The sequence below is a fragment of the Dromiciops gliroides genome, chromosome 1 (assembly GCF_019393635.1).
Source record: "Dromiciops gliroides isolate mDroGli1 chromosome 1, mDroGli1.pri, whole genome shotgun sequence".
Classification (NCBI taxonomy): domain Eukaryota; kingdom Metazoa; phylum Chordata; class Mammalia; order Microbiotheria; family Microbiotheriidae; genus Dromiciops; species Dromiciops gliroides.
Window position 1 is genome coordinate 490,096,813 of NC_057861.1, and position 12,918 is coordinate 490,109,730.

The window sequence follows — 12,918 nt, forward strand, 5'->3', positions numbered from 1 at the left end:
GGTAGAAAGTGGCATGGGCTACCTAAGGAGTTAGTTAAGTTTTCCCTTACTGAAGATCTTTACGCAAAGACTGTATGTGTTTCAGGTGTATGTACAGAGGAGAGATTCCTGTTCTGGTAGTGGTTGGACTGGATGGCTGAAGGCCCTTTTGACTCAGATTCTATGGGCCTTGCTGCCATAATCATCTCTTCTTTGTAGCCCATACCTTCAAAAATTTTCAGGCCTCTCAAAAAAAAAAAGTTGGTTGGCCTTGTCATCCCTTCTATCTACCACCTAACTTCCTTCATTTCTATGACAAACTTATCAAACATGGGTCCACTTCCCTTTCACACATTTCCCTTCTTAACCTACTGCAATATAGCTTTTATTCCCACTACTCAAATGAGGACTTAGGTTCTATTCCCACTTCCTACCTTTATGACAGTGGGTAAGTTAAGTCCCTTAACCTTTCAGGGTCTCAGTTTCCACCCTATCTGTAAAATGAGGGTGCTATGGCTCCTTCCAGTTCTAAATCTAGTATTCCAAATGTATGATCCCCCAAGGCTGTCTTCCACCTTCATTTCTTTTCTTTCTTTCTTTTTTTTTTAAGTGAGGCAATTGGGGTTAAGTGACTTGCCCAGGGTCACACAGCTAGTAAGTGTTAAGTGTCTGAGGCCAGACTTGAACTCAGGTACTCCTGACTCCAGGGCCAGTGCTCTATCCACTGCTCCACCTAGCTGCCCCCCACCTTCATTTCTTAACACTCTCTGCCTTCGTGATTTCAACTATAACCTCTGGGTCTCCCAAATCTTTATCTACAGTCTTAACCTTATACCACAATTCTTTATTTTCACCTGCCAAAAGACTACTCCAAATTGGAAGTACCCTGTTACCACAAATTCATCATTTCCCAATTTGAACTTTATCCTCCCCACTCCTGTTAGCAGCACCACCATTTTTCTAGTTTCCCAGGTTAAAAACTTCATAGTCATCTTTAATGCTCTCTCATCTCCTACCCAAGCATGTACTCTAACACCACATTGTGTCATTTTGTCCTCTGAGATACAATTTTGGATTTAATTTTCCTCTCCATTTTTGTCACTGCAGACCTTTTTGTGTTCTTATGCTTAAATTAATACAACAGCACCTAGTTGATCTGACTCTAGTCCCTGCCCCTCCAACAAATTCTTCATCTAGTTGCCAGATGGTCCCAAAACACCATTTTCCTTATTTTACTCCTCCACTTAACTCTTTTGCCAACTGAAAAGTCCAATTTTTTTTTTAACATTTTACTGATATTCTTTCACCCCACTGTCACTTCCCAATGACTCCCCTCCACCAAGAGAGCCACCTTATGATAAATATAATCAAGCAAAACAAATGAACACAGACATTAGCCATGTTTGAACATTTGTGTCTCATTCTGAACCTGTAAGATCATCAATTTTCTACCCCAAAGCATCGGTTTTCAAGGTCTACTATCTATCCCTATCCCAATGAGACAACTAAGTAGGTATGTCCAGAAAGCAGTTGGTGACTTGGAACTAGAGCTCAAAGAAGAGATAAGGACTGGATGGATAGATAGATCTGTGAATCATCTACAGATATTATCACCGAACACAAGGGAATTGATGTGATTACAAAGAAAGTGTAGAAAAGGAAGAGAAAAGGGCCCAACAGAGAGCACTGGGATATGCCAGGCATAGAGGGCTGGGCAAAGGAGATGATCTAGTAAAGGAAATCAGAGCATGCAATCAGCAGGTAGTAGAATCTGGAGATAACATTACAAATAATACCCAGGGAGAAGAATGTTTCCAGATGGAGGAGTTGATCAAGAGAAGTCAAATGATTAAAGGTTAAGAAAGATAAGGACTGAGAAAAAGCTGTGAGATTTAGCAATTAAGAGAATTATCTATTGGCAACTTTAAAGAAAAGCAGTTTCAATCTAGTGGTAGGGTCAGAATGCAAGGGGTTAAAAAAAATGAAGATTTGGGGGTGGCTAGGTGGCGCAGTGGATAAAGCACCGGCCCTGGATTCAGGAGTACCTGAGTTCAAATCCGGCCTCAGACACTTGACACTAGCTGTGTGACCCTGGGCAAGTCACTTAACCCCCATTGCCCTGCAAAAAAAACAAACAAAACCAAACAAAACAAAAGAAGATTTGGGGGGGAAGGGGAAAGTGGAGGCTAACAATAGGATGGCTGAAAGAGGGTCATTGAAGCATTTTAATCAAATGAACAGAACAGAAAGACAAGCAAGACAACTTTAATATTACTCTGAATTTACTATATACTCAAAAGGAAAAATGGTTTATATTAAAAGATTTCGTGTACATGTTTTATACTCTGAATTTATTATATACTCAAAAGGAAAAACATGTTTTATATTTTAAAGATTTCGTGGTTTCGTGTACAATCCTCTTTTTCTGTTCTACTTTGTATATGGAAATGTTTGGTGTTTCTTAAGTTCAGATTTTTTTTTTTTTAATTTTTAAGAGGCCTTTCCTAGAAGTTTGGTTTCAAAGGGGACAAGAACTATAGGATAGTAGCTTGAGAGGATGTCAGAGGCAAACCAAGTGGTCTAGTTTTGGTTTTTAAAGGATGAAGGAGATAAAGACCTGTTTGCTGACAGCAGGAAAGGCAGCAGTGGATAGGGGATGGAATTAACAGGCACAAGTAGAGGGTTGGCCTGGACAAGAAGAAAGTTCACCTCTTCCCCAGAGAATGGAGAAAAGGAGAGAATAAAAGATGTTGAGGGGATTGGAGATGTAGAATTAGGGGAAAAGGTCAAGACAGATAACCTCCACCTAATCAATCAAGTATGATGAAAGGGAGAGGGAACCAGGGGTTTAGGTGATTTGAGAACAGGTTTGGAACAGTCTGTATCAGGAGAGGGGTAAATTTTTTATCTTCTCAACTAGACTATAAGATTTTTAAGAGCAGAAACCATTATCTTGGTCTTCTATTATGAAATCAGCAGAGTGGGAACATTATTAATAGGCACTCAAATACTTGCCTAAAAAATGTTGGGTTTAGTTTTATTTGTCAATTTCTGGTCTCTACTATTATTTCTTGTTCACTTAAATGTTTAACCCTTTTTTACTATCATGTATTTATTCTCCTCTGAGTTTCTGAAGAGGTTATAAAATTACAATTATAAAACCTGGTGGTTATTTTATATACCTTTAGGTAACTTTCAACCTGTGTAAAGGTAGTCACATCCCAATTATTCTGCAAGACTAGTTAAAACTAACAATATACTTCAATTCACATATTCAGCATTCTCATTTTCACCTGAAGTAAAAACACCTAATTTTAGCATTAACTGGATAAAATAGCTACAATAGCATTCAAGATTTTTCTTTTTAAAAAATGGGCATTATATGTTAAATACCATAATGTCTAGAGTGCAAAAAAAGCACATGATATCTGCCCTTAAAGAATTATTTATGCAATAGTAAGTACACTATTATTTTAAATTATGCAAAAACCTTCTACCAATTACCTGTCAACAATTCACTTCATGTTTGTTACCTCAACAATTTATAACTATAGCACGTATAGCAGCTGCTATTTATCATTTGGGGGAAAAAAACAAACAAAACCAAACATTTACTACCAAAAATGATGCCAATCTAGCCTGTAGGAGAATGAGATTTCAATCAACATTATTATTTCCTTAAGAGTCCCTCGGATTAAGAATATCAAGGGAACCAATGAAAAAAAATGCACAGGAAGGTGGGCTAGCCATACCAAATCTGAAGCTATACTATAAAGCAGTAGTCATCAAAACTATTTGGTACTGGCTAAGAAATAGAATGGTGGATCAATGGAATAAGTTAGGCACGGGAGACACAGTAGTAAATGATTATAGTAATCTACTGTGTGATAAACCCAAAGACTCCAGCTTCTTAGATAGGAATTCAGTATTTGACAAAAACTGCTAAGAAACTAGAAGAGAGTATGGCAGAAACTAGACATAGACCAACATCTTACACCTTATACTAAAATAAGGTAGGTCAAAATGGGTACATGATTTAGCCATAAAGGGTGATATCACAGGTAAATTAGGAGGAATAGTTTACCTCTCAGAACTATGGAGAGGAGAACAATTTATGACCAAACAAGAGATAGAGAATATTCTAAAATGCAAAATGGTTAATTTTGATTACATTAAATTAAAAAGGTTTTGTACAAACAGAAGCAATGCAGCCAAAATTAAAAGAGAAACAAATCTGGGAAACAATTTTTATAGTCTGTTTCTGATAAAGGCCTAATTTCTAAATATATAGGAAGCTATATCAAATTTATACGAATAAGTCATTCCCCAATTGAGAAATGGTCAAGGGATATAAACAGGCAGTTTTTAGATGAAGATAAAGTTTTTAGAAGAAATCAAAGCTATCTATTGCTATATGAAAAAATGCTCTATATCACTATTGATTAGAGAAATGCAAATTAAAACCACTCTGAGGTATGTCACACCTATCAGATTAGCTAATATGACAAAAAAGAAAAATAATAAATGTTGGAGAAGCTGTGGAAAAATTGGGACATATGCATTGTTGGTGGAGTTGTGAACTGATACAACCATTCTGGAGAGCAGTTTGGAACTATGCCCAAAGGACTATAAAGCTGTGCATACTCTTTGACCCAGTAATACCACTACTAGGTCTGTATCCCAAAGAGATCATAGAAAAGGGAAAAGGACCCACGTGTACAAAAATATTTATAGCAGCTCTCTTTGTGGTGGCAAAGAATTAAAAATTGAGTGAATGCCCATCAATTGGGGAACTGCTGAACAAGTTGTGGTATATGAATGTAATGGAATACTACTGTGCTGTAAGAAATGATGAGCAGGCAGATTTCAGAAAAACCTGGAAAGTGGACTAATGCTGAATGAAGTGAGCAGAACCAGGAGAACAGTGTACACAGTAACAGCAACATTATGTGATGATCACCTCTGATAGATTTGGCTCTTCTCAGCAGTGCAATGACCCAAGATAATTCCAAAGAACTTATGACGGATAATGTTCTCCACATTCAGAAAAAAAGAATTGTGGATTCTGAATGCAGATTGAACCATACTGTTTCTACTTTTCACTTTTTCCAGGGTTTTCCTTTTGTTCTGATTCTTCTTTCACAACATGACTAATGCAGAAATGTGTTTGATGTGATTGTACATATATAGCCTATATCAGATTGATTTATGTCTTGGGGAGGAGAGAGGGTGGGAGAAAAATTTGGAACTAAAAATCTTATGAAAACAAATGTTGAAAACTATTTAAAAAAATTTTTTTTAGTGAGACAATTGAGGTTAAGTGACTTGCCCAGGGTCACACAGCTAGTAAGTGTTACGTGTACTGAGGCCGCATTTGAACTCAGGTCCTCCTGACTCCGGGCCAGTGCTCTGTCCACTGTGGCACCTAGCTGCCCCGAAAACTATTTTTACATGCTTTTATGATTTAAAAAAAAGAGTCCCTAGGATTACCTTCATTATGTACTAATTCCCATACTCTATCTCAAACCTCCACAACAGAGATCTTTACTTCACAGAAGAAATTATTTGCTCCAAGAAAAGCATCAAATACAAGTTTTAAAAGGAATTGTTTTTAATTTATTAGATTCTATTGTAATGCTGGAACTATAGTATAAGTTCAGATGATGGCTGATTATATAGTTCAAATGAGAACTCTAGAAAAATGAATATCTTAGGAGTTTGCTTTTCAACTTACAAAATTACCTTATGTACATCTTTGTGAAAATGACAAACTGATTTTCAACACTCTTGGACTTATAGCTGTCTTTAAAGGGCACAGGATTCCTATAATTTCCTTCATTAAATCAGATTAACAAAACACCTACCTTAATACTTGTGACCAGTCAAAATTAAAATCAGAAAATACCAAAACTAAATCCCCTTCGTGAAACTAAATTTCATTCCTGAATCTGTTGATCAATTTCAGAGCAGAAATTAGGAGCCTTTAATCATATATTTACTATTCCATACTTATCTCTGCAATGTTTGCTTTGGAAATAGAGAAGGAACCTGAACTCAAAAGCAACCGCAGCTTAATTACAGTTTTAAATATATAGTATTCACAATAATCAGTAATCTCTCAGGGTGAAACTGATTTTGCCCTTAATCTATTTATCATTAGTGTAATCTCAAAAAGAATCATTACATTTATAAAAGCCATACATATACTGCATTCCTTGAATAGTGCTGACTAGGGAGCCCAGTAGACAGTGTTAGACTTCCTGCCTCAGGAAGTTACTTAGCTGTGTGACCCTGAGCAAGTCAATCTTTCTCAGCTTTATTTTCCTCATTTGTAAAATGGGTATAATAATAAACATCTACCTCACAAGATTTCATTATTTTTGAATGTCAAATGAGATATGTAAAGTACTCTACAAATCTTAAAACCCTATATAAATTTTAGTTATTAGTGTACTAAGTTACCTGTTCTCAAAAGCATTTTAAGTCAATATTTTTAATATTAGATATTCTGCCCTACATTAATACTAATAGCTAACATTTATATAGTGCTTACTATGTGCCAGACACCGTGCTAAGCATTTTACAATTATCTCATCTGATTCTTGAAACAACCCTAGGAGGTTATGTGCTATTATTACATTTTACAGATGAGAAAATTGAGGCAGAGTTTAAATGACTTACCCAGGGTTTAGCACTCGAGGCTAAATTTGAATTCAGGTCTTCTTGACTCCAGGCCTCATGCTCTATCCACTTCACCTGATTACCTCACATAAGAAGCTAGTAGGGCAGAACAGAGCTATGAAATGTTTTTGTTTTTGTTTTTTAGGTAGCAAAAAAATCCCCCATACCTATTTGACTGCTAGGTGGCATAGCAAATAGATCTTTGATGGGACTTAGAGTTAGAAGTGTCTGAGCTTAAATTTTGCTTACAACTCATTAGCTATGTGAATCAGACAAGTCTTTACCCATTTGCAGTCTTAGTTTACTTATCTATAAAATGGAGATAATAGTAACTACTTTTTTTTTTTGGTGGGGCAATGGGGGTTAAGTGACTTGCCCAGGGTCACACAGCTAGTAAGTGTCAAGTGTCTGAGCCTGGATTTGAACTCAGTTACTCCTGAATCCAGGGCTGGTGCTTAATCCACTGCGCCACCTAGCCACCCATAGTAACTACTTTTAAAGAGTTGTGAAAATCAAATGAGGTAACATATGTAAAAGTGCTTCATAAAAGCAGTAGTAGTTATCATTTTGAATGAATCCCTGAGAAAGGTAAGGCAAAGTTGTCAGCATTTTAGCATTGGTACAAATCTGGACTGAAAGAGGCTAAAACACTACTAAAATTTCTGGAACTAAACCCCAAGAGCTTTAGGGTTTCTTGGTTTTGGTACACACCTGTGATTTCATTGGTATAGGGAGTTCCCAATGAGAAAACTCCTTTAAATTCAGATCAGCCACTGTTGTGTAACTTGCCTTCGTATTGAGGAGTCTGAAGGCACTGAAAGGTTAAATGACTTGCCATGGGTGGAACAGGTATGTGTCCAGTGTAACACCTGAACCCAGACCTTTTTGACTGCAGCCTGCTGCTCTCTATCCACTCCACCATCTCCTCAAACTGATTTTAAGCAGTCAGAAGCCTTTTCAATATTAGGCTGACTGCTCTTCAGGCTCATTTGCCTGTCAGGTGCCAGGAGCCCATTTCATTCTGGCCATTCAAGTCACCATTTATGATTCTAAATTTCTAAACAAGCATGAAAATTAACATTCCCACTGAAATCTGGGGTGTGTGGTACAGGGGTGAAAACACTTGGTTTAGAGTTCAAGGATTCTAATTTTGCTTAGGTTAATATGTGTGACCCTGGACAAATTACTTAATCTCAGTTTCCTCATCAGTAAAAACAAGGAGGGGCAGCTGGGTGGTGCAGTGGATAGAGCACGGCCCTGGAGTCAGGAGGACCTGAGTTTAAATCTGGCCTCAGACAGGCCTCAGATACTTAACATTTACTAGCTGTGTGACCCTAGGCAAGTCACTTAACCCAACTGCCTCACCAAAAAAACCAAAAAGAAACAAAAAAACCCAAGGTATTGGACCTATACTGCCTCTAAGGTCACTTTCATTTCTAAATCTATGATCCTATGATCCACTTAAACAATTCCTTCAAGTTTTAAATAAATTTTGGTAGTTCCTTGGTTAAATTTTAAAGTCAAAAGCCTATCCTATTATTAGGATACCAATAGAGTTTCTTCAATATATCATAGGGGGAAAAAAATCAGCCTTTTTAAAAGCTATGCATCAAAAGGCTAATGATTAATCAAATAATTGCATAAACAAAAAGTGCCCATGGTTTGTTTACTTAATTTCAATTATTCTTCCTCAACTAAATTTATAGTTTCAGCTATGGGAAATGAGAGGTGTAAAGTGGCTCAGAGTGCTGGGCCTGGAGTCAGAAAGACCTGAGTTCAAAGCCAGCCTGATACCCTTACTAGTTGTGTGACCCAGGGCAAATCACTTAACCTGTTTTCCTTAATTCACTAGAGAAGAAAAGGGCTTTTCAGTATCTTTGCCAAGAAAACCCCTTGGACAGTAAGGTCCACAGGGTCAGGAAGAGTCAGACACAACTGAACAACATGGGGAAAATGACAAAAGAAATTAAAGAATTTGTTTAAGTGTATATCAACATTTAAAATAATATAGCATCTAACTGAAGCAAAATAGATTCTATACAGAACCATCTATTCAAAAAATGTAAACTACATTCAGTATAGCTATTGGGGAATGCAAATATGATAAAATACATTTCCTGGTCCTTTTATTCTTTTTGGCATGTCCTCAGGTTAAAATTCTCAGAAATGTTTTATCCATATAGTTGGAGGAATTTCAACAGTGAAACAGTAAAGCAAAGAAGGTGGGGTCATCAGGTCTAGGTGTTAGTTCCAGCACTATTCCCATCTATGTGATCCTCATCTATAAAATGAAGGAAATAAAGTAGATAAACTCTCAGATGCTTTCCAGGTCCAAAATTTTAAGATTCTATTACTCTAAGCTGCCTTTGGATACTTGAGAGACAGCCTTTAACATTTAGCCTGGTGACTAAGACAAGTCATTTGCCCTAAGCAATATACAGAGGAGTTTTGAATCTTTATTTTTCATGAAGAAAATTCCTTGTGCTAAATGAAATCAAAATATCACAAGATCACAGATTTGTAAATGCTACTAAACTAGTAGTCCCTTACTTTACAGAGGGACTGAAGCTGAGATTAAGTAATTTGATCTCAAAAGAGAAAACCCATTCTCTATCCACAGGTGTGGACTTTCTCACTCCCTGCACCCCCCCCCCCCAAACATTAAAATGGACACAGCCTGTATGAAGTTGAAATTTGCATTTCCCCTTATGAAAAGTTACAAATGCTTCATTTAATGCCGTTAAATGAAAGTATTTAACATAATAATCAAGTGAAAAAATGTAAAAACTACTTGAACTATTTACAATTACATTAATGAAGCCATAACAAACACTGAGGAAATACTCGATTTGCCATGGAAGACATATAAAGTAAACATATTTCTACAAGAGACATTTTTCAGATTTAGTTAAAAGAAGTCAGATCTTAAAATATTTTAGAGTTTTAAATCTTTATGTTCTAATAGTTCAAGTGGTCGAGCATAAACTAATCTCACTACAAGATACTAAAAAACCCCACATAATTGGCTTTGCGAATAGTAGGCACTTCATAAATCTTTGCCAATGAGTGAAAGTGACGTCCCATTTATCAATGGAACAGAAAATAAGAACTTTTTAAGAGCAAAAAAGCTTTCTACAAAACTCTACCAAAAACTCCAGAATGCCGAATTTACCCAGTAGACTCAATTCACGACATCTGTGACAAAATCCCAAATATGCAAGTTACTGCATTCAATGGTTTGTAAATTATAGTCAGATTCTCTTGGATAAGTAAAAGTTAAGAAGAAATTTGAGAAGCAATATTTAAACCAGGTCAACGTTCAGTCAAATACAGATGAAAACTTAATTACCAGCACAAAACGAAAAAACGATACAGAAATTTTCCATGTAATTTCGATCCCATTTATCACTGTGGTAGCTAGAAATTTCTGCCAAACCTCCGTTATCTAGTGGTAAATGGGGAAGCAGAGATTGTATGAATGAATTCAATGTCCTCTCACCCCTACCAAGAACCCAAGCCTCATCGTCTGCCTTCTAGAGTTGCGAACCGATGAAAACATGGTTCTCACCTTTTCTTACGCACCTTTAGTGGAAGTGCTAAAGACACCAGGTTAACCTTTCCTGATCAAGAATTTCGCATAAAACGCACGCAGAAAGAAACCACCACGGTAATAACCGCAGCTAACATTTACATAGCGCTTGTAAGGTTTGCAAAGCGCTTTACATCTTATATCATTTGATCGTGGGCACTAAAACAATTAGTATAAGGTACCAATTCGAAAGACTACCATGTGGCCATAATCTATTAGCTTTCAAAGCCTGGATGAGGAAGAATCTGCTCGGAGTGAGCCATGGAGACGCAAAAGTCACACAGAGAAAAACTTTGGGCAGGAAACCCAAAAAAGGGGGGTTAAAAAAACCTGTTGGCACCTCTTCTACTCAACAGCAGACTGACCACCACCAGCCAGCCTTCTCAAAGAGTCTTAGCTCACCTTAGAGCCTGGGCTGCCATGATCTGAAGGCAACTGTGGTGATCTGCCAATATGGGAAGAAAAACAGAGCCCCGGGGTTACTTAGGGGGGCTGAGGCGGGGGGCAGTGCAGGAGGGGCCGGCTGGGAGATAATTAAACCGATCGCGGGTGTGCAGCGCTCACAATCCACCCCGGGGCAGCCAGTCCGGGACCCCCGACCGAGCTTGCTCTCACACCCACACAAGGAACAAAAGGCAGCCTCAACCCCGGAGCTGGAGGGTGACTCTCAGCTTAGGGGAGGGGTCAGGGCTGGCGAAGCGGCCGCGGGAGCAGCAACAGCGGCTGCCCGGCCTGGGAGCAACGGGGATGCAAAGGGAGGGAAGGAGGGGGGGATGCCCGAGGGAGGGGCACCCCTCCCACGCCCCCACCGTCGCCCCGCGTGGGGGGGGAGGGGCTCGGGCCTGCCGGGCTACCCCCTCCTCCCCACCCCCAGCTAGGCTGAGGGTACTGGTGGCTATCCGAGCCTCGGCCGCCGCAGCCGCCGCCGCCGGCCAAGCACTGGCTCTGAAGCTCGGCTCCCGCGCCGCTCCCTGACGAAGAAGAGAGCCGAAAACCTCCCCGCCTCCCCCGCCTCCATCGCTGCCCAAAGCTCACCTTCTTCTTCTCTTCTCCTCCTCCTCCGGTCCCCCCCCCGCGCCGGAAGCCCAGGGGCCCTCAAATACAGGGCGCAGGGGGAGGAGGGGACGAAGGGAAGGAGCAGGAGCCTAGTGGGGGGCCACCCGCCCAGCTCGCTCGCAGCCACCGCGTCTGCCTAGGTTTGACACCCACACACCATCCAACATGGCGGCCGGGAGGGGGCGCGCCTGCCTGCGTGCGCGCATCCGTGCGTTCCGCGCCCCCTCCTCCCCGCCTCCCCCGCTCCCCACCCGCCCCCTCGAGCAAAGTGAGCCGAGAGGATTCGCGCGCCGGAGCGTGCGCGCGCCTGCGCGAGGACGCGCTCCCTTCCCGCCCCCCCCCCCCGCTCCCGGGCCCCCTAACCCAAACTGCCTCCGTCGGGCCCCCTCCCCCCTCCTCCTCGCGGGGGGCGCCGCATGCACTGGAGCTCCGCCTTCCTCCCGTCCAGAGTACTCCCCAAGTCCCAGTTTCTTGGCCGGGGAGGGGGCAGGGGAGGCCAGGATCAGGAGTTGACTGACACCCAGAAACACTGACGTCTGAGGAAAAGAGGACCCCCGCCAGCCTCAGCCCCCAGAGCTCCCTGCTCCCCCAAATCTCCTCCCACGACTTGGCTTCGTCGCAGCTGGGAAGCAGCTGCTGTCCTCCGCCCCGGGCAGACACCACCCTTCCCCGCCCCCCCCCCCAGGTCTAGCCTCCGCCAGGCATCCATCTCACTCACCCCCACCCCCCGCCCTATTTAATCTGCGTGTCCCCCATGATCGGGTCGTACCTTGGCCTTTCCTCCATTTCACTGCATCCGCAGCCCCGGATTGACCGTGCGTTCCTTATAGAGTAGGGTCAGGCCCACAGAATGGTGCTCGAGCTGGAGGCATTTCTCTTCCTCGGGCCTTAGTTTACTCTTCTGTAAAAGCAGGAGCTTAGAATTCGCTTCTGTCTCAGGCCTCGAGGGGCTAAAAATCTAAGATCCACTTCAGCAGTGAGCAATGATTGAGACTCAATCTACTATTTATGGCTCATTCATTAAGTAACCACCTACTGAGTGCTAAACTCGGGAGACACAATACACCTCTAAAAGTTATCCACCCCTTTGAGTAGCTTTGATTTCACTGGAGACTAAGGCGTAGTACTTGCTCAGAGGCGCGGAACTCAGAGGCGTGTTGATTGGGCATGTACTTCGAGATAAATAGGAATACAAGGTAGCATGTGTCAAGTGATTCCATCCGATCCACACAGTGTCCAGATGAGTTCAGAAGAAAGCTAAGTCTGTAACGGCTAGGGCAATTGGGGAAAAAACAATGTCAGGAGCTGTCCATCTTATATTTGTATAAAAAGAAAAAAGAAGCAACCTCTCTCCCTCTTCTCTACGCTTTTACATCCCAACCCTTTACCCATAATGCCTGAGCAATTTTTATTTGTTTCCCATACCCCAAAGCCCAAGGTAGGGTGTTTCATAGTAATGATGATAATCCGGCTGCTTTTATATGGTGCCTCACATATATCATCTCACTTGATCCTAACAACAATCCTGTGGGGTGCTATTACTGTCTCCATTATATAAATGAGGAAACTAAGTGGTTAAGTGATTTACCCAAGGTCTTACCTAGTTAGGTATC

At 40.9% G+C, this 12,918-nt stretch overlaps 1 protein-coding gene across 5 annotated transcripts in view; it reads right to left on the bottom strand.

The window, feature by feature from the left end:
• EPN2 (epsin 2) overlaps positions 1-12,388 on the bottom strand; it is a 100,608-nt gene extending 88,220 nt beyond the window's left edge. For 4 of the 5 annotated variants that reach the window (XM_043975238.1, XM_043975237.1, XM_043975234.1 and 1 more), the window contains exon 1: positions 11,285-11,494. The gene's annotated coding sequence lies outside the window, so the exon portion shown is untranslated. Of the gene's footprint in view, positions 1-11,284; positions 11,495-12,074 lie in introns of those variants that run through there. The other variant, XM_043975235.1, reaches the window with a different exon arrangement.
• Positions 12,389-12,918: the final 530 nt, after the last annotated feature.